General features: G+C 43.2%; 1 protein-coding gene and 1 long non-coding RNA gene across 15 annotated transcripts in view; one reads left to right on the top strand and one right to left on the bottom strand.

The window, feature by feature from the left end:
* Nucleotides 1-22675, top strand: part of LOC110498987 (renalase) — a 60364-nt gene that overhangs the window by 23280 nt on the left and 14409 nt on the right. The gene's annotated exons all lie outside the window — the stretch shown is intronic.
* On the bottom strand, nucleotides 10326-12073 carry LOC149974419 (uncharacterized). Its single transcript, XR_016489361.1, has 2 exons — nucleotides 11960-12073; nucleotides 10326-11752 (listed from the first exon to the last, which is right to left on the bottom strand). It is a non-coding gene; the product is annotated as an uncharacterized LOC149974419 (long non-coding RNA).

Below are 22675 nucleotides of genomic sequence, written 5' to 3'. Positions count from 1 at the left end.
GTCTTAATGTTTGGAGCTTTTGCAGAATCTCCTCTTTTTACCCTTTACTCTAGCGAAATGTCTGATTTCATTGACAACCCAAGCCAGCTGCCAAAAATGAACAACAGAAGCAGGAATGTTGGTTTTGCAAGAGCTGGCAGAGTTTGCAAAGTCACTAAATGACATAAGACATTTGAACGGTTTCTGATGGCCAGTGTGTCTGTTGCAGTGTTCACAGGGGCCCCTGTTGGTACGGAGGGTGTTCCCTACAGCCAGCCGCAGCCCACACACACACAGCATGCTGTACCCACATTGGAAACCGTCCATGAAACATGTCAACCCACAAAAAAAACATGACACAATCCTCCTCTTCCCCACACTTTCCTCGAATTCGACTGGATCCAGGCCAGAAGTGGAGCACTATCGGTATTACAAACAGGTGGTTAACCCGGTCCTGGAACAATGCAGAAGAGCTGAGTAAGGTCATTTTTAAAATTAGAATGCGATATAAACTCACTTCCGCTTTGGCACACACCGTTTTAAAGCATAAGAGGAACCGTTTCTGTTCTTGTGGGTAAAGAAAGAATAGGACAAAAGAGGAAGTTAGTTGACCCTCTGTTATAAAAATGTTACAGGCTAACCCATAGAAAAGAGTAGTGTTTCTATGAAGGCCTACAGTATATCACAAAAGTGAGTACACCCCTCAAATTTTTGTAAATATTTGAGTATATCTTTTCATGTGACAACACTGAAGAAATGACACTTTGCTACAATGTAAAGTAGCGAGTGTACAGCTTGTATAACAGTGTACATTTGCTGTCCCCTCAAAATAACTCAACACACAGCCATTAATGTCTAAACCGCTGGCAACATAAGTGAGTACACCCCTAGGTGAAAATGTCCAAATTGGGCTCAAAGTGTCAATATTTTGTGTGGCCACCATCATTTTCCAGCACTGCCTTAACCCTCTTGGGCATGGAGTTCACAGGTTGCCACTGGAGTCCTCTTCCGCATCACGGAGCTGGTGGATGTTAGAGACCTTGCACTCCTCCACCTTCCGTTTGAGGATGCCCCACAGATGCTCAATAGGGTTTAGGTCTGGAGACATGCTTGGCCAGTCCATCACCTTTACCCTCAGCTTCTTTAGCAAGGCAGTGGTCGTCTTGGAGGTGTGTTTGGGGTCGTTGTCATGTTGGAATACTGCCCTGTGGCCCAGTCTCCGAAGGGAAGGGATCATGCTCTGCTTCAGTATGTCACAGTACATGTTGGCATTCATGGTTCCCTCAATGAACTGTAGCTCCCCAGTGCCGGCAGCACTCATGCAGCCCCAGACCATGACACTCCCACCACCATGCTTGACTGTAGGCAAGACAAACTTGTCTTTGTACTCCTCACCAGGTTGCCGCCACACACGCTTGACACCATCTGAACCAAATAAGTTTATCTTGGTCTCATCAGACCACAGGACATGGTTCCAGTAATCCATGTCCTTTGTCTGCTTGTCTTCAGCAAACTGTTTGCAGGCTTTCTTGTGCATCATCTTTAGAAGAGGCTTCCTTCTGAGACGACAGCCATGCAGACCAATTTGATGAAGTGTACAGTGTATGGTATGAGCACTGACAGGCTGACCCCCCACCCCTTCAACCTCTGCAGCAATGCTGGCAGCACTCATACGTCTATTTCCCAAAGACAACCTCTGGATATGAAGCTGAGCACGTGCACTCAACTTCTTTGGTCGACCATGGCGAGGCCTGTTCTGAGTGGAACCTGTCCAGTTAAACCGCTGTATGGTCTTGGCCACCGTGCTGCAGCTCAGTTTCAGGGTCTTGGCAATCTTCTTATAGCCCAGGCCATCTTTATGTAGAGCAACAATTCTTTTTTTCAGATCCTCAGAGAGTTCTTTGCCATGAGGTGCCATGTTGAACTTCCAGTCAGTATGAGGGAGTGTGAGAGCGATGACACTAAATTTAACACACTTACTCCCCATTCACGCGTGAGACCTTGTAACACTAACGAGTCACATGACACCGGGGAGGGAAAATGGCTAATTGGGCCCAATTTGAACATTGAACATGTACTCACTTTTGTTGCCAGCGGTTTAGACATTAATGGCTGTTTGTTGAGTTATTTTGAGGGGACAGCAAATGTACACTGTTATACAAGCTGTACACTCACTACTTTACATTATAGCAAAGTGTCATTTCTTCAGTGTTGTCACATGAAAATATATACTCAAATATTTACAAAAATGTGAGGGGTGTACTCACTTTTGTGATATACTGTATATGCATGCAAGTACAGTATAATAGTGATAAATGGTTTTCACTGTCCTCTAAATATGTTGAGATATATTGATTTACAATAATATACTGCAAGTACTGGCTTCTTAGTAAAAGCAGTGTTACTGCCTAAATGAATGTAGATATCTCCCGTGTTATCTGAGTGTGATCGCTTTCATAGTCGAAGCTTAAGTGTTACTCTTTTTATAGAGGTGGAAGTCAAATGAAAAGCAATGAGCAGATCTATCAAAGGTTATCAGTGTGTAGCCACTCTCAATCCCCTTTGCACTGGTTTTATCATCTGTCAAACAATTTAGCCACAGATCTGCATGATCAAAGTGCACTTGGTCCTCCCCAGCTCTCCCTCAGCCAAGGCCCAACTATTTTTACTGAGAAATTATAACCTGCCTCCACCAAGCTATGAATCATAAAGCCCTGATCCACTCGACTGTAGTTTATGACATCCTCGCGGGTTCACAGCATTTCACCTCTCCCCAAAGTACCCCTTCAGGTTTCCTCAACTTTTATTGCCCATAGACTGTCACCACCACTTGCGACCCTGGCCTCGAACTGATATCCCTCCCTTCGTTCATCTCTCCGTTATCTGTCCCTCTGGCCGGACCACACCCTCTTCCCATGGAGGCCAGCACATAGCAGTGCCTCCTCTGCTGCCCGCCTGCCCTACCGCCTGCCTTTCTCCGATGACATCATCCGTCCTGTCCGGTCACAGCACAGTGCTGAGAGCCTTTAGGCCACTGCTTTGATTTCCCTGAGCTGCAGATAGCCACAGATAATTACAGCAGGATAGAAATAAGAATAAGTATTGCCGCATGGGGCGGAGGGGAGTATGATGGAAGCACCAGAACCAGAGCAGTCAGGCAGTCACTCACCTCCTATATTTGACCCCTCATTCTCTGTGTCGGCTCCCACGCCAGTCTGATATTGAGAAACCTAATTCTTGTTCCGTTCTTATGAAATGCCTAACTGTTCTTGGCAGGCACGCCTCGCTTGTGTGGCAATTTGTGTTTTTGGCAGCCAAGTTTGATTTGTGGCTTTGATAGTTTGAGATGAATAGTATGCACACTGAGGATTTCTCCCCAGAACTCCCTTTATTTACAGTATTCTTTTACAAATTCATTAGTAAACAGCCATATTGCACATTTCGGTTTATTCATTGTTGAAACATTCATACCTTTTAGTTATTTATGCAGTTGTATCCTTTGAACAGGTTCAGGTTTATAGTTGGACTGTATTGTTATGCACAGCTTCTCTATTCAGACAGTGTGTATGTCTGTCTGCCTGGGGTAGCTACAGCAGTGCTTCAGTCTGGTGTGCCTAAAATGATGTAATCCTTCTCTCTGATTACTGTCAGAGATGCATCGTTTTTTTTTTTTTTTTTTGCTGCCTGCTCTGTGTCGTCTTACAAAGACGAACCATAGAGGGGACAGAAATGTGCAATATACGTGTCCAAAATATATGTTGAGGACTTGATGATGATGCTAGAGTGTAGACTACAGTATATGTTCTGTATGTATGTTCCTCATTTCACGTCACACCAACATTGTTTCCTGTTTCCACTAGCAACCCTGTTTTCGCTGCTTTTTCTGTCCTCTTGTTTCTTGCTGCTTTGCATTGCAAGTGCATGTGAAAATATATAATGGACTTTCTGTTGCTTGTTAAGGGTAAGGAAACAAGTAGAAGGTTTATTGGTTCCTCACTGTGGTTGATGAGACGTTTTATAAAGGAGACGGAAACAAGTGGTGACGCACATCCCCTATCCTCTGGGGTTCAAGTATTTCACACCCACTTAACGCGTGAACCCCTTATTTACATAGCTCACCCGTAAGTACCCAAAATACTTCCAAAGACTCCTGCCTACCAGCACTTTTATTCAAAATAGAAACTATGGCCACAGATGTCTCGCCAGGTTCTGTCTCTGCTGCACAGAGCACTGTGAAGGGTTTATATAGCAGCTAGGTGGCTTCACATTCACAGGCCTGCCAGTGTGCACAGATGATGTCATCGATTGAAAGCACCAAACACATCCATTTTAGGGGTTGCATAGATGTCAGCCAAAGCTCTGCACTAAATGGGTGGTATGCAATTTTTCAATTCTCTACTCACTGGCTGAATTTGAGTAAGTAGATATTTTTTTCCCCTCCTCCAGTTGTACCAACGGCTTTCATTCGTAGAGGAACTGTTGTGTAGTTTGAAATGGGGATTATTGATTTCCTATTCTGTTCGATTCTGTTCTGTCCTGCAGCACTCTGACTGCAGCAGTGACACTTCTACAGAGGAGAGAAGAGGGGATGTTCCATAGATTTAGAGATAACTAATATTTCGTAGGTAAACGGTGTACTACTGCAACTTTTATGAATGCATTTGGTAGCTATCCATCAACCCAGTTCAAAGTCAGAAATAAAAATACCTTTCTAGTTTAGTTTGCATGATACGAAGCAATATGAATAGCTGGGTTAGTATGAATAGGTTAAGCTGGTCAGAACTAGTGTTTAGCTCCCCCTATAAAAAGACAGTGGAACTTGCACATTTTTACTCCCTCCCTGCTAAAAATAACCACTCTGGCTTGACGTCAGTCCTGGAGCCTGCAGGTTGTCGCTCTAAATGTCTCTGTTTGGGACAGAATTAAACACAACCTATCTCTGAAATAAACCTAGCCATTTAAGCCCTGCGGTGCTCTGTTTACCCAGAAAATGGTTTAACTGACATCGGAGCAACCTAGCTTAATTTGCTTGGCTACACAAAGGGGTCCGTTAAGATTGTTTGCAGAAAGGGAAAAAAAACTCCAGCAAATACATTAAGAAACATCCCCCGAGAATGTGTGCTGTAGCCCTTTATACTCGTACCCCGTATACGGGTTGAAAATGGCAGATTTAGTCACTGATAAGTGTCTAAATTGGAACACAGTGGCTGTACAGTAACATGCTATACATTACGTCAGAGCTCTGCACTTCACAGCGCTGTGTGGGTTTTGACTGACAGCCATTCTGAACTTGAGCACCGCACGCGACAAGTAGTTGCTCCCACCCCTCCCCTAAATGTTTTGTTTGTCTCAGTGAGGGAAATGCTGTATATTAAGAGGACTCTATGTATTTTTGAAAGATGAGACGTTGAGGATTATAATAAATACCACTTTGATGTCATACAAGTAAACATCTGTGAGTCCAAATGTGCACTTCACACTTCCATATCATAAAACTCATGTCATAAACAGGGTCAACATGTATAATCATTGTGTTTTAGGGCTGGGCGGTATACCGTATTTTATGATATACCGGTATTGATGCACGGACCGGTTTGGGTTTTTACTTTACCTTCTATAACGTCATTTGAACATTTGGCTTGCCAAATGTGATATGCTGTGTGCAACGTCCATTTTTATAGTTTACTTCGCTATTTAAGTAATCTCTCTCTCTCGACGCAACTTTCCACACAGACCTAGCCCCGCCCCCTGTCACTCAAGGAGCACATTTGTTTCTTGACTACGAGACACTTGAGTTCAGTCTGCATGGTCAATGTATCACATGCACCAATGTCGATGACAACGATGCTGTTTTATCTTTGCTTCTCAATATAAAAACCACTAGCGTTCTATAATTACAATATTTGTTTGTGTTTCTTACATCTGCAAACAGCTAGTTTGTTCTCTGCAACTTGGGCCTAAATCTTGTTAGCTGCTAATGCTAATCACTAGCTAGTTAATGAGTCAGCGCAAACGTAATTAGCTATAGAGCCTGAAAATACCAGTGATAGTGCAGACCTAAATCAGCATGTTGTTTGTGAAACAGTATCTTCTAAATCAAAGAGGAATACACGAAGCAAGAATGTTAGCTAAAATTAGGTAGATTATAGGGTTCACTAGGAAAAACTTATCAACACTTCGGTTCCTACCCTGTCACAACTCCTCCCTGGCATTTTAATTTGTTGTCATGTCAAACAACACTGTATTCAAAGTGCCCACTATTATATTCCAACCATAGAATTATAATATTCATTAAATTTCCAAGATTCCAACAGTTCACCCAAGTGTAAAATGTCAATTGCAACATTTATTTAAAAATAAGGCCTAGATGTTTTACCCATATCGTGCAGCCCTGCTTGGCAGTTTGGAAATGATATCAAATGAGTGCAGGAAATGCAGAAATTGATCAATTATTTTGGGTTGAATTGAACAGTTTAAAACAATCAGAATGGAAAAAGCACCATTGAAATCACTTAGAATGTATGTGTTGTCACTCTAGGGTCACGCACTACTCATAAAGCAAATGTAGAACTTTTATTGTTCAAAAACATAAAATACCGTCCAAGCTTTTTTTTAAATACCATAACATGATATTTTGGCCATATCGACCAGCTCTACGGTGTTTAATGCACAGTTACAAGATGATATGGCGTCATACCTTGGGTTGTTCTGAACAGAATGAGCCTATGTTTGTCTGTCGTAGGGTTTTCAGCAGAAGAATTTACTTCCCTGTTCATTTTCAACGAGGGCACACAGAGAAATGTGCGGGGGATTGTGAGAAGGTGAGTGGCGAAACCCTGCTAGCGGAGCGGTTGAAAAAGTTGCGCTCTGTTTCATGCTAATTTCAAGCTAAGCGTTGGAGAGCGAAGCGTTGGAGCGAAGCGTTGTCAAGAGGATGCACTACCTCTGGTCAAAACCCACTGTATTGTGAAGAAAATTCGCAATGGGACACGCACCTGAATGCACTCATGACTCCTTTCTATGCGCACCAAAATGACGATCTGTTTCTCTGAATTGACTTTGTGAAAGCCTAACACTAAGATTGCATTTTATAACTTAGCTAGTCATGTTGGCAATAGAACAAGCATTCAAATGATGCCCACCTGACCCAGATCGTGATTTATACGTTTTTTAATTAAAAAAAAAAGTTTGTTAACAACAACAGTAATTGTGTGACGGTGGGGATGCAGGGTTGTGTTCCAAACAAAACAACTTGAAGTGTGCCTGCTCTAGTTCCTCAAAGGCACAGCTTGGAGAGCTAAAAAAAAATAAGCACCTCATAGTTGAAGACTCTTCTTTGAGTCATGAAAGTGCGTTGAAATTACTTAGGAACTGTGCACACTTTGGAAAGGTGTGTGTGTGTGTGTGTGTGGCCACTTGGAGACACCAGTAACGTCCTCTCACTCATATCCTTGTATTTTTTTGTTGTCTTATGTTGCACCTACCCCACATTTTCCAGTAATATTCTGAACATGTTACTGAATGTATCCAGAATGTATTCAGATATCGTTATCAATTAATTCTGTGAAAAATACAGTAAATGTAAAATGCACATAGAATCAACAGTGTAATGTTTGGTTCAGTCTTGTGTCAGGTGAAATGTTGTGTCCTCAACTTTGCTCTAATAATTTTCCCATCATCTACAATCTGTTCCCTTACAATTGCTCGGATGTGTATGCATATGCTCTTCATATTCCTTCTGTAAGAAACATTTCAATGTAGCCCTATTCATATAAGCCAATTCCCACGAGTGTAAAGGGTTAAAAGTACACTGTGTCTGCAGCTGTGGAGGAGTTGGTCAGAATCAGATCCGCTTTTCCTTGCCGTCTTCCATGCATCACCCCGGAGATAAAGAGGCCAGAAGTTTTCTTCTACAGAAGCAAGACGCATGCTACAGCGAGAGAGATGTGTGAGGGGATGTATGAATGTCCAGACCGGTCTATATGTTTGCCACTCATATCTCTAAGTCTGACTCTGTGGCTCGGGGAGAAGTGGTAGCTAAAAGTGAATCTTTGTTGTGGTGAGGAACAGCAGAGTCAGTTACTGGCATGGCTATCTGAGAGCTTTGTCTGAGATTTTATCTTTTAATAATGCAAAATACACCAACAGAAGGACACCAAACAGTCAGAGAGAAATAATGCATGAATGAGATATTCTGACCCTTTCTAATGGTAAAACCCCAAGTAGGCTACTTCATCCAGACTCCTCTGTCTGGCCAACACACTACCTCATTCTCTTTGTAGAGTGTCTCTAATCTGACCTTAATCTAGATGCGTGCTGCAGTTGGAAAAGTCATTTAGCCCCCTTCCTAAAATATATTGTCTACGCCATTCGTCATTCCAACAAATTAGTTCTCAGATGGGATCCATTAGGAAACGGGGCTAATGACGGGGCCGGTCACTCCTGTGTGGGGGCTTTCTGACCGCTGACAGACACAGAGTGCTGGGCGCTGAGCCGCTGACCTCTCCTCTCTTCCCCTCTCAGTAAGCACGCCAATGACTCACCCTGCACAATAAATATTTTACTTATTGTTGGACACAGTTCATGTACAAGTGCATTAAAGGTTAGCAAAACAACCTCCTTTTTCTTTTTTCCCCTTCTAACTAATGGGATGCCGTCCAAAACCTCTCAGGCAAATATTAAATCAACCTTTAAAGGGCTAAGAGATCATAAATTGGGGGAACGGTGCAGTTAGAGCTCGCCTCGCGCGCGGAGTGCTGGCTCTATGAATAACTTTTCAATGCGCTGCTGTGGTGCTGGGGCCGAGCCCCCCTAGGGAAGCAGCCAAAGGCAAGGTCCTGGCTGGGAACAATGGAGAATGGCTGGGAGTAGTGTTCTGACCCATTCAAACCTTTGTGTTCACTTGCAACAATGTCCATTTAAAACAATACTAACGTGAAATAAATCTCCTACCACCCCCGTTTTAAAAATAAACAGATGCTGATGATTTTGTGAATAAACACTTGCCAGTAAGAGTGCCAGGACTTCGCTTTTTTCATTGAGTCCTTGGTTTGTGAGGCACAGTTCATTCTTTGCATATCACATTCAGCTATGCTTTGTAAATTACGCTTGGAAGCATGGCACTCAAGAATGTTTACAGTAACAGAGCAGAGCAGCTGAGATGTGGCACTTTGTACTTCCTATTTTACCATCTTATTTCTTAACTGTTGTCACACTTTATCATTCCTGTCAAGGAAAGCGTGTACATCACTTGACACCTAAGCTTCTGTGTTAACAGGCCTGTGGTTGTGGTCAGTGTATTTGCAGTGTTCTCATCTCATCGTACTGTTGTATGTTAGCCTTCCTCATTTTGTCTTGCCGGTTGACTATCCTTTATTATAGAGTTGGTGTTGGTGGACAAACCATCCTTATTACAGTGAGAGGGACATACAAGGATCTTCTCAGATTATCAAGTGCAAGTGTTAGGTCAGGAAAAGCAAGGGTGTTATTTTAGTAATTTTTCATGGGTTGTGGGATTATTTAAGATGATTTAAGATTCTCTTTGAAGAGGTAGGGTTTTTAGATGTTTTCGGAAGGGGGCAGGGACTCTGCTGTCCTAGCTTCGGGGGAAACTGGTTCCACCATTTGAGGTGCAAGGATAGAAAAATAGATTTGACTGGGCTGAGCTGAGCTGAGCTGACCTCCCGTAGGGGGAGAAACCAGAGGTGGCAGAATGGCAGTAGTGTAAAGTACTTCAGTAAAAAATACTTTCAAGCACTACTTAAGTAGTTTTTTGGGGTATCTGTACTTTTACTTTACTATTTATATTTTTGACAACTTTTACTTTTACTCCAGTACATTCCTAAAGACAATAATGTACTTTTTACTTCATACGTTTCCCTGACACCCAAAAGTACTTGATACATTTCGAATGGTTAGCATGGCAGGAAAATGGTCATGCACTAATCAAGATAACATCCCTACTGCCTCTGATCTGACTCACTAAACACAAATGCTTTGTTTGTAAATTATGTCTGAGTGTTGGGGTGTGCCCCTGGTTATCCATACATTTAAATAACAAGAAAACAGTGCCATCTGGTTTGCTTAATATATGAAATGTGAAATGATTTATACTTTTACTTTTTGTAATTAAGTATATTTTTACAATTACGTTTACTTTTTATACTTGAAGTACAGTACCAGTCAAAAGTTTGGGGACACCTACTTTTAATTTTTTTTTTTTTTTTAAACTATTTTCTACATTGTAGAATAATAGTGAATACATCAAAACTATGAAATAACACATGGAATCATGTAGTAACCAAAAAAGTATATTTTAGATTTGAGATTCTTCAAAGTAGTCACCCTTTTTTAATTTTTTTTTATTTCACCTTTATTTAACCAGGTAGGCAAGATGAGAACAAGTTCTCATTTACAATTGCGACCTGGCCAAGATAAAGCAAAGCAGTTCGACACATACAACGACACAGAGTTACACATGGAGGAAAACAGACATACAGTCAATAGTACAGTATAAACAAGTCTATATACGATCTGAGCAAATGAGGTGAGATAAGGGAGGTAAAGGCAAAAAAGGCCATGGTGGCAAAGTAAATACAATATAGCAAGTAAAACACTGGAATGGTAGATTTGCAATGGAAGAATGTGCAAAGTAGAAATAAAAATAATGGGGTGCAAAGGAGCAAAATAAATAAAGAAATGAAATACAGTAGGGAAAGAGGTAGTTGTTTGGGCTAAATTATAGGTGGGCTATGTACAGGTGCAGTAATCTGTGAGCTGCTCTGACAGTTGGTGCTTAAAGCTAGTGAGGGAGATAAGTGTTTCCAGTTTCAGAGATTTTTGTAGTTCGTTCCAGTCATTGGCAGCAGAGAACTGGAAGGAGAGGCGGCCAAAGAAAGAATTGGTTTTGGGGGTGACTAGAGAGATATACCTGCTAGAGCGTGTGCTACAGGTGGGAGATGCTATGGTGACCAGCGAGCTGAGATAAGGGGGGACTTTACCTAGCAGGGTCTTGTAGATGACATGGAGCCAGTGGGTTTGGCGACGAGTATGAAGCGAGGGCCAGCCAACGAGAGCGTACAGGTCGCAATGGTGGGTAGTATATGGGGCTTTGCCTTGATGACAGCTTTGCAAACTCTTGGCATTCTCTCAACCAGCTTCATGAGGTAGTCACCTGGAATGCATTTCAATTAATTGGTGTACCTTGTTGAAAGTTAATTTGTGGAATTTCTTTCCTTCTTAATGCATTTGAGCCAATCAGTTGTGTTGTGACAAGGTAGGGGTGGTATACAGAAGATAGCCCTATTTGGTAAAAGATCAAGTCCATATTATGGCAAGAACAGCTCAAATAAGCAGAGAGAAATGACAGTTCATCATTACTCTTAGACATGGTCAGTCAATTCGGAAAATTTTAAGAACTTTCAAAGTTTCGACTGGATGCCAGTGGAGTGTGCAGAGTAGCGTGTGACATGGGAGAACTTCTAGTCCAGGCGGGAGATGACGTGCCTGGATTAGGACCTGTGCAGCTTCCTGTGTGAGGAAGGGTTGTGCTCTATGGATGTTGTGGTGCATGACCCTGCAGGAGCGAGTCACTGCTTTGATGTTTGCAGAGAACCACAGAGTGTTTGTTGTCAAGGGTCACGCCAAAGCTCTTTGCATTCTGGGAAGTGGACACTGTGGAGTTGTCAACCGTGATGGAGAGAGAGGTCTTAGTGGAGGCAGGCCTTCCCCGGGAGGAAGAGGAGCTCCGTCTTGTCGAGACTTGTGTCGCTACCTGGGTGTTAGAAGGGGGGAAGGAGGAAAGTAGTTGAGTGTCATCCGCATAGCAATAATAGGAGAGACCATGTGAGGATTTGACGGAGCCGAGTGACTAGAATCGAGCCCTGGGGGACACCAGAGGATTTGTATTTGAATGTTATTAGGGACCTGCCAAGGCAGTGGTGAGAGCACGTGGTGCAGACACAGATCCTCTCCACGTCACCTGGTACTAGCGGCCTGTCCGGTAGGAGGCAATCCAACATTGTGCAAAGCCTGAGATGCCCAGCTCTGTGACGGTGAAGAGGAGTTCACAGTGTCGAAGGCAGCGGATAGATCTAGGAGGATGAAAACAGAGACGTGAGAGTCAGTGTGACACTTAGCTCTTCCTGTGTAGTGACACTTAGCAGGTGTCTAACCTGGTCAATTATCATGTTCATGATTTTTTACATTTTTATTTAACTTGGCAGTTAAGAACAAATTCTTATTTACAATGACAGCCTAGGAACAGCTGCCTTGTTCAGGGACAGAACAGATTTTTACCTTGTCAGCTCAGGGATTCGATCTAGCAACCTTTCGGTTACTGACCCAACGCGCTAACCACTAGGCTACCTGCCGCCCCATGCAATGGATGTGATGTTCTCCTCCTTACTAATGGGCATAGCTGGGATCCTCATAGAGCATCATTAAGGTAGCTCACTGCAGCTCCATGTTGCCCCAGTCCAGGGTCAGATATTATTTAATTCCCCTAATTGTTAAAGATAGGATTATTTAGGAAAGTAATCTGATCCTAAACCTGTAGTTTTAGGAAGGAAACATGCACCTTGACTGTCACAGTAGTCCTACATTTAGCGAACTAGACTCCTGACTCCCCCACTAGAGCTGCAGTGATTAACAGTGCCTGCCAGTACACACTCCCTGCTCACACTCCCCACTCATTTGGAGTCCAGCAGCAGCACTGCAGGCCTGTGGTTCTTCCTAGTTCCTTGGCCCAGGCTTCAGGGCCTATAAATCTCATCCAACCCAGCACAGTCTTTATGTAGCATGGCAGTCTAGCACCCTGACATGGTGAGTAAACATGCCATATATATCCTGGGCCCTCCTCCCTTCTGGCACAGAGTATATTTTATTATAAAAAATGTTTTAAAATGTATTTAACTAGGCAAGTCAGTTAAGATCAAATTCTTATTTACAATGACAGCCTACCAGGGAACAGTGGATTAACTGCCTTGTTCAGGAGCAGAACGCCCGATTTTTACCTTGTCAGCTTGGGGATTCGATCCAGCAACCTATCGGTTACTGGCTCAATTCTCTAACCACTAGACACCCTGCGGAAGTTCTACTAACAGTCTGCATATTAGTGAATTGTGGGACAGGACTATAGCAGAGCAGTGAGATGCTGGAAGTATAAGGAGAGGCTGGATCAATTCACTTGGTTCTGTGCTTCGAACTCACACTGTGGACAGTCTGCAAGGGTATTGGGCATCACAGTCGGTCTTCCTGGTGTTGCCTTAAGGACATGCCACACAAGCAGGGGAGTGATGGGCCAAATGTTTAATACCCAACTCTGAACTTTGGGATTTTATGTGAAAACGCCCTTGCCTGGCCTGCATGTTTCTCCCTTCACTCTCTCCCTCTCTCGCTCTCCCCCTCCCTTTTACACCCCATTGATCGGCTGTGAGCCGTCGAGCGAGTTTCACAATAACATTCTCTTTTACAGCCTTGCCCCTGCCAGATGGGGAAGAGGCATTGCCGTTTATGATGTGTAACCGGGCCTTCCAAGTGATGCGCGACTCCACATGGCTGCCACTCCGCCGCCCGCACAGATCCTTTACAAGGTTTGACAAAAATGCAATTAAGTGAAAAGACATTGCGGTGTGAAGGGGCGAAGCGCTTGCCTCCGGGGATGGCGACGTGCAGGGGAGCATGTATCCTATCAGACTAGAGGACATGTAGACACAGGAGAGTAGAGGGGCTAGGAGAGGAGCAGCCATTTTATTTGAACACGAGGAGAATCTCAATTGCATTTCCTTGATTCCTCACGTCCTCTCTCCTCTGACCTTCTCATCCAATGGGTTTTGAGAAGGAGGCAGAAGAGAGAAGATGCAAGGGATCAAGGAAATGCAATTGAGATTCTCCCAAGGACGCATTGTTTCCTTCACATTATGTCATTCAACAGGGGAAATGGTGTGATGTGCATTCATTGCACTATACATGTCCCACTTCACCATACATTCATGTCTTAAAGGGCAATGTATTTCCTCCTCAGTGCAACTGTTGTGTGTTTTCAGAGCACCTCATTGTGAATCTTGAAATTAGGTAAAATACTGTGTATTTGAATGGTGTTGAAGGCTTCCCCACCACCCCCAGAACAGGTAGATAGCTATTTGTTTGCCAATGACCGTGACCTTAACATTGAGCACATTTTAGAGTGTAAACTTATTTTTTCATTTATGCTTTACAGTACTCCTTCCTCCCTTACTGACTATAGATACTGTGACTTCCACATCCACCTTATACTTCACTATACAAAGCTCTTCTCTTTTCTTCTTGCTGTAGTATAGTCATAAAGATTTGAATTATGGCATTTAATTAAGGCATTGATAGGCAGTTTAATTCTAGCACATCAGACAGTAAGCCTGCGGGTCCACATATAAAGGGCCATTGTAATTGACTGTTGGAATAAATCTTTCTTAAAGTATGGGGTGTAGACCATAGACAGTCCCAATTCGGATGTATAGACATTGTAAAGCATTCCCGAGGGGCATTTTAAAAGGAATTGTTCATTTGACCTTTGCTACTGTACTATATGTGCTGTGCATTAATTTTAATACGGGTATTGACAGGGTATGAACTTCTATACTAGGGATGGGCATTTGACGTTTTATGACTGTTCGACTACTCCCATGATTTTTTTCAAGTACTTGTAATGGAAAAAATACATGTTTTTAGAAGGGCAAGGCCAGCAATGGAAAACAAATATGTGAAAGTGCACAACAATGCCTAATTTATCATACCCATTACAGATAACAAAACCTAATTGCTAAATTGCCTCATGTATATTCAATCAATAAAAAACTATTGCCTTTAAGATTAATTTATTGAATCTATAATATCAACTGGTTATATTATATCGTGGAACACAATCTTCAAAAAGGCAGTAACCTCAGCAGTGGCGCTTGCTTGTAAAAGCCTATGGCTGTGTGAAGGCAGAGCCTTGTTTTGTTATACAGTCAAGACGCATCTCTTTTATAGCAAAAACATGATGTAATATAAAATAATACAAATCTAACAATATTTTTTCCAAACGAAAAAAAGTTGGCAGTGCAAAGTACACACCTCACGCGTTTGGAACAGTTATTGCCAAAGAGAGATCATTTGAAAAGGGGCTCAGTTTGGTGCATTGAAATAAACCATTTTCAGGGTTACAAACCAAAATATGTGTTATTTTCGATATAAGCCTAAAGAGGTTCGATTTTGTTTATTTTGTCAGTTTTTTTGTATTTTCTTAATGGATTAATCAATTCCAAATTGAACACTGCATGGTGATATATTACAGCTGTCTGGTGAGTACGCCTAGGCTTGGTGATTCTGATGAAAATATAATCGTTGTCTTTATCAAACAAATGTTTTTGCATATTTTCATTGTGGAACCTGTCTATGTTTAGGGGGTTATAGCCTAGTCTAACCAATTCTAAATGGCACTATCAGTTTGCAAAGTAGCCTAAGAGGAAAATAGACGGGATGCAATTATTCTAAAACTGCAGCTCGTTGTTGGAACACGTATTTCCGTACTTCAATCAACCAGTCCATTTTGATAAAACTGTTGTCATTGTGCAAGTAATGTAGCTTGTGTATCCCATCAGTTAGAGGCATTTTTATGCCCACCGTCCCACCGTTTTTATAGGCATTTACAGTGCATTCGGAAACTATTCAGACCCCTTGACTTTTTCAACATTTTGTTATGTTACAGCCTTATTCTAAAATGGATTCCATTGTTTTCTTCCCTCATCAAACTACACACAATACCCCATAATGACAAAAAATATTTATATATATATTTTTTGTAATGTTTGCAAATGTATTAAAAACAAAAAACGGAAATATCACATTTACAGAAGAATTCAGACCCTACTCAATATTTTGTTGAAGACCCTTTGTCAGCGATTACAACCTCGAGTCTTCATGTGTATGATGCTACAAGCTTGGCACACCTGTATTTGGGGAGTTTCTCCCATTCTCTGCAGATCCTCTCAAGCTCTGTCAGGTTGGATGGGGAGTGTCGCTGAACATCTATTTTCAGGTATCTCCAGAGATGTTCGATCGATCGGGTTCAAGTCCGGGGTCTGGCTGGTTCACTCAAGGACATTCAGAGACTTCTCCCGAAGCCACTCCTGCGTTGTCTTGGCTGTGTGCTTATGTGCATTTCAAACGTGCCCACTCCCACATCAAAGACCAGGGAGGCCACCGGTACACACACACACACAGCGGCAGCCCCGCTGCACCACCACCCCGCTGGAAAATGTTAACCTTCACATCTGCACTGAACTCCAAGTACACTGACACACACACACACACACACACACACACACACACACGTGTGGGTGCGTGCACATACACACATTTGTTCTCTCTTTATGTTCATTTCTCACACACACACGCAGGCACACCCATGCTCACACACACATACACGTGTTCGCACACACACATACGGACGATCTTCGTAGATCCCTGCAACACATCCAGGTGATTGTATAGTAAAGGCCCCTGCTCATATGGACTTTTTTAGTGATGAACTGTACGCTCTGAATGTGTTTTATAGGAGCCGTAAAGCATTTGTTCAAAGCCACCAGGGTTGGAGGGAACCACTCCTCTCAGCACGTAAAGCACAGCTGGCCAAGTCTCTGCAGAGAGAATGCAGAGGAAATGTATAATGTATGGACAGACAGAGGGCAGGCACCCCCACTCCGGAGGCCTCTGTGGTGACAAGTGTGAGAGGATAACGTGTGTGCGTGTTGGTGTGTGTTTTGCAGTACTGTCTCTTGGTGAATGAAGGTGGTTGGAGAGGTCCAAAGAGGCCCCACTTTTGCAGAAGCGACTTTTTCAGATATATCTGTCTTCTCCTTTTTGTGCTGAATGAATATTGAGCGTCATAGTCAGTAAACCAACAGACATAAAAAGTAGGGCTGTCCCTGACCAAAAAAATCTTGGTCGGCTGACCAGGAGTCATCTGTTCTGTCGACCAATCGATTGGTCAAAATGTTTAAATGTGTATTTTTCCATATATAGACACATTTGAATCAAAACAAGTATATGCACTGAGCTTTAAGCAAACTGTTTGATGAAATAATTAAGATACACAAATGACTAGAGGGAGTCCAACCGCAATTGATTTGATTGTGCTAGACCTGGCTCACACTTGCTGCGTGTGTTTAAAAAAAAACTGCGAGTGACTCTGTAACTAGCACCCATTTATCTCGCTTCCTTCCCTGCTGCAGCGACCAACACAGAACATCAACAGTGTGTATCACACTGTCCGTGTTGCTGAAGCTGCAACGTCATTACAGCCATTTCTGAATGAAAAGTTACGTTACCAAGATCCCTAATTTGTTTAGGAAAAACATTCAAATCAAATTTGATTGGTCACATACACATGGTTAGCAGATGTTAATGCAAGTGTAGCGAAATGCTTGTGCTTCTAGTTCCGACTGTGCAGTAATATCTAACAATTTCACAACAACTACCTTATACACACAAGTGTAAAGGAATGAATGAGAATATGTACATATAAATATATGGATGAGTGATGGCCGTGCGGCATAGGCAAGATGCAGTAGATGGTATAGAGTACATGAGTAATGTAGGGTATGTAAACATTATACACTGCTCAAAAAAATAAAGGGAACACTTAAACAACACAATGTAACTCCAAGTCAATCACACTTCTGTGAAATCAAACTGTCCACTTAGGAAGCAACACTGATTGACAATACATTTCACATGCTGTTGTGCAAATGGAATAGACAACAGGTGAAAATTATAGGCAATTAGCAAGACACCCCCAATAAAGGAGTGGTTCTGCAGGTGGTGACCACAGACCACTTCTCAGTTCCTATGCTTCCTGGCTGATGTTTTGGTCACTTTTGAATGCTGGCAGTGCTTTCACTCTAGTGGTAGCATGAGACGGAGTCTACAACCCACACAAGTGGCTCAGGTAGTGCAGCTCATCCAGGATGGCACATCAATGCGAGCTGTGGCAAGAAGGTTTGCTGTGTCTGTCAGCGTAGTGTCCAGAGCATGGAGGCTCTACCAGGAGACAGGCCAGTACATCAGGAGACGTGGAGGAGGCCGTAGGAGGGCAACAACCCAGCAGCAGGACCGCTACCTCCGCCTTTGTGCAAGGAGGAGCACTGCCAGAGCCCTGCAAAATGACCTCCAGCAGGCCACAAATGTGCATGTGTCTGCTCAAACGGTCAGAAACAGACTCCATGAGGGTGGTATGAGGGCCCGACGTCCACAGGTGGGGGTTGTGCTTACAGCCCAACACCGTGCAGGACGTTTGGCATTTGCCAGAGAACACCAAGATTGGCAAATTCGCCACTGGCGCCCTGTGCTCTTCACAGATGAAAGCAGGTTCACACTGAGCACATGTGACAGACGTGACAGAGTCTGGAGACGACGTTCTGCTGCCTGCAACATCCTCCAGCATGACCGGTTTGGCGGTGGGTCAGTCATGGTGTGAGGTGGCATTTCTTTGGGGGGCCGCACAGCCCTCCATGTGCTCGGCAGAGGTAGCCTGACTGCCATTAGGTACCGAGATGAGATCCTCAGACCCCTTGTGAGACCATATGCTGGTGCGGTTGGCCCTTGGTTCCTCCTAATGCAAGACAATGCTAGACCTCATGTGGCTGGAGTGTGTCAGCAGTTCCTGCAAGAGGAAGGCATTGATGCTATGGACTGACCCGCCCGTTCCCCAGACCTGAATCCAATTGAGCACATCTGGGACATCATGTCTCGCTCCATCCACCAACGCCACGTTGCACCACAGACTGTCCAGGAGTTGGCGGATGCTTTAGTCCAGGTCTGGGAGGAGATCCCTCAGGAGACCATCCGCCACCTCATCAGGAGCATGCCCAGGCATTGTAGGGAGGTCATACAGGCACGTGGAGGCCACACACACTACTGAGCCTCATGTTGACTTGTTCTAAGGACATTACATCAAAGTTGGATTAGCATGTAGTGTTGTTTTCCACTTTAATTTGAGTGTGACTCCAAATCCAGACCTCCATGGGTTGATAAATTTGATTTCCATTGATCATTTTTGTGTGATTTTGTTGTCAGCACATTCAACTATGTAAAGAAAAAAGTATTTAATAAGAATATTTCATTCATTCAGATCTAGGATGTGTTATTTTAGTGTTCAGTGTATAAAGTGACTAGTGATATATTTATTTACATCCAATTTTTTAATATTAAAGTGGCTAGAGATTGAGTCAGTATGTTGGCAGCAGCCACTCAATGTTAGTGATGGCTGTTTAACAGTCTGATGGCCTTGAGATAGAAGCTGTTTTTCAGTCTCTCGGTCCCAGCTTTGATGCACCTGTACTGACCTCACCTTCTGGATGATAGCGGGGTGAACAGGCAGTGGCTCGGGTGGTTGTTGTCCTTGATGATCTTTTTGGCCTTCCTGTGACATCAGGTGGTGTAGGTTTCCTGGGGGGCAGGTAGTTTGTCCCCGGTGATGCATTGTGCAGAACTCACTACCCTCTGGAGAGCCTTACGGTTGTGGGCGGAGCAGTTGCCGTACCAGGCGGTGATACAGCCCGACAGGATGCTCTCGATTGTGCTATCTGTAAAAGTTTGAGTGTTTTCGGTAACAAGACAAATTTCTTCAGCCTCCTGAGGTTGAAGAGGCGCTGTTGCGCCTACCTAACCACACTATCTGTGGGGGAACCGTTCAGTTTGTTCGTGATGTGTACTCCGAGGAACTTAAAACTTTCCACATTCTCCACTACTGTCCCGTCGATGTGGATAGGGGGGTACTCTCTCTGCTGTTTCCTGAAGTCCACGATCATCTCCTTTGTTTTGTTGACGTTGAGTGTGAGGTTATTTTCCTGACACCACACTCCGAGGGCCCTCACCTCCTCCCTGTAGGCCGTCTTGTCGTTGTTGGTAATCAAGCCCACCACTGTTGTGTCGTCTGAAAACTTGATGATTGAGTTGGAGGCGTGCATGGCCACGCATTCATGGGTGAACAGGGAGTACAGGAGAGGGCTGAGAACGCACCCTTGTTGGGCCCAGTGTTGAGGATCAGCGGGGTGGAGATGTTGTTTCCTACCCTCACCTGGGGGCGGCTCGTTAGAAAGTCCAGGACCCAGTTGCACAGGGCGGGGTCAAGACCTAGTGCCTCAAGCTTAACCTGTTAGATCTCTAGGGGCGCTATTTCATTTTTGGATGAAAAACGTTCCCGTTTTAAGCGCAATATTTTGTCACGAAAAGATGCTCGACTATGCATATTCTTGACAGTTTTGGAAAGAAAACACTCTGAAGTTTCAGAATCTGCAAAGATTTTGTCTGTAAGTGCCCCAGAACTCATTCTACAGGCGAAACCAAGATGATGCATCAACCAGGAAATTAGCAGAATTTCTGAAGCTCTGTTTTCCATTGTCTCCTTATATGGCTGTGATTGCGCAAGGAATGAGCCTACACTTTCTGTCGTTCCCCCAAGGTCTTAGCAGCATTGTGACGTATTTGTAGGCATATCATTGGAAGATTGACCATAAGAGACTACATTTTCCAAGTGTCCGCCTGGTGTCCTGCGTGGAATTCGGTGCGCAATTGCCAGCTGCTTGTACTTTTCCATTTGATATAGGGGAGAAACCATGCGTCCAAGAACGATATATCAATGAAGAGATATGTGAAAAACACCTTGATGATTGATTCTAAACAACGTTTGCCATGTTTTCAGTCGATATTATGGAGTTAATTTGGAAAAAAGTTCGCGTTTTGAGGACTGAATTTTCGGGTTTTTTTGGTAGCCAAATGTGATGTATAAAACGGAGCTATTTCTAATACACAAAGAATCTTTTTGGAAAAACTGAGCATCTGCTATCTAACTGAGAGTATCCTCATTGAAAACATCAGAAGTTCTTCAAAGGTAAATGATTTTATTTGAAGGCTTTTATGTTTTTGTTGAAATGTTGCGTGCTGGATGCTAACGCTAATGCTAACGCTAAATGCTACGCTAGCTAGCTACTTTTACACAAATTATTGTTTTCCTATGGTTGAGAAGCATATTTTGAAAATCTGAGATGACAGTGTTGTTTACAAAAGGCTAAGCTTGAGAGATGGCATATTTATTTCATTTCATTTGCGATTTTCATGAATAGTTAACGTTGCGTTATGGTAATGAGCTTGAGGCTGTAGTCACGATACCGGATCCGGGTTTGGGAGATCAGAGAGGTTAATGACGAGTTTGGAGGGTACTATGGTGTTAAATGTTGAGCTGTAATCGATTAACAGCATTCTTACATAGGTATTCCTCTTGTCCCAGATGAGTTAGGGCAGTGTGCAGTGTGATTGCGATTGCGTCGTCTGTGGACCTATTGGGGCGGTAAGCAAATTGGAATGAGTCTAGCGTGTCAGGTAGGGTGGAGGTGAAATGATCCTTGACTAGTCTCTCAAAGCACTTCATGATGACGGAAGTGAGTGCTACGGGGCGATAGCCGTTTAGCTCAGTTACCTTAGCTTTCTTGGGTACAGGAACAATGGTGGCCCTCTTGAAGCATGTTGGAACAGCAGACTGGGATAGGGATTGATTGAATATGTCCGTAAACACCCCCCAGCCAGCTGGTCTGCGCATGCTCTGAGGACGCGGCTACGGATGCTGTCTGGGCCTGCAGTCTTGTGAGGGTTAACACGCTTAAATGTTTTACTCACATTGGCCGTGGTGAAGGAGAGCCCGAAAGTTTTGGTAGCGGGCTGTGTCTGGGAGCAAGACGTTGGTGTCCGCGACGGGGCTGGTTTTCTTTTTATAATCCGTGATTGACTGTAGACCCTGCCACATACGTATAATGTCTGAGCCATTGAATTGCGACTCTACTTTGTCTCTATACTGACGCTCTGCTTGTTTGATTGCCTTGCGGAGGGAATAGCTACACTGTTTGTATTCGGTCATGTTTCCGGTCGCCTTGCCATGATTGAAAGCAGTGGTTCGCGCTTTCATTTTTGCGCGAATGCTGCCATCAATACACGGTTTCTGGTTGGAAAAGGTTTTAATAGTCACTGTGGGTACAACATCACCGATGCACTTGCTAATAAACTCGCTCACCGATTCAGCGTATACATCAATGTTGTTGTCTGAGGCTATCCCTATTCCCTCAACCCTTGCTCTCGACACATGAGACATGTATGCATTGCATGCATGTGACCAATAGGGCCTGACCTATAGCATATCATAATCACATCAATAAATGTATTATATTAAACTGTGAACACCATAACACGTGACCGAAAAATGGATGCAGAGGACGTGACAAATAAACTCAAAATGGGGGAATGTTTACTGGTTGCTCAGGAGGTAAAGGGGAAGTCAGGTGTGTGTAATACATTTGACTAGTTGTGGAAAATACTGGAAATCAAGAAAAAGAAGGTAATATGCATGCATATTATATGTGCCGAACAGGTGTTGTTAGATTACAGTATACTTTTTTGACTATATATTTTCGGATTGTTTGGAACAATGTAAACAACACTAAATACATTATAAGCGTACTAGAGAATCTGTTGTAATGTTGTTTTGAATCCTTTATTACAGCAAATACTAAAAACAGTCACATTCATTCGTGAATGCAATTTCCAAAATGGAACGGTTTAGGCCTATTTATTGTTTACGCCAATTATTCAATGGTCACTTTGTTATTTAATTTTAAAACTAAAATGT

The sequence above is a fragment of the Oncorhynchus mykiss genome, chromosome 20 (genome assembly GCF_057628025.1).
Source record: "Oncorhynchus mykiss isolate SJ-2025 chromosome 20, ASM5762802v1, whole genome shotgun sequence".
In the NCBI taxonomy this organism is placed as follows: domain Eukaryota; kingdom Metazoa; phylum Chordata; class Actinopteri; order Salmoniformes; family Salmonidae; genus Oncorhynchus; species Oncorhynchus mykiss.
This window is presented reverse-complemented; position numbering and strand designations above follow the sequence as displayed.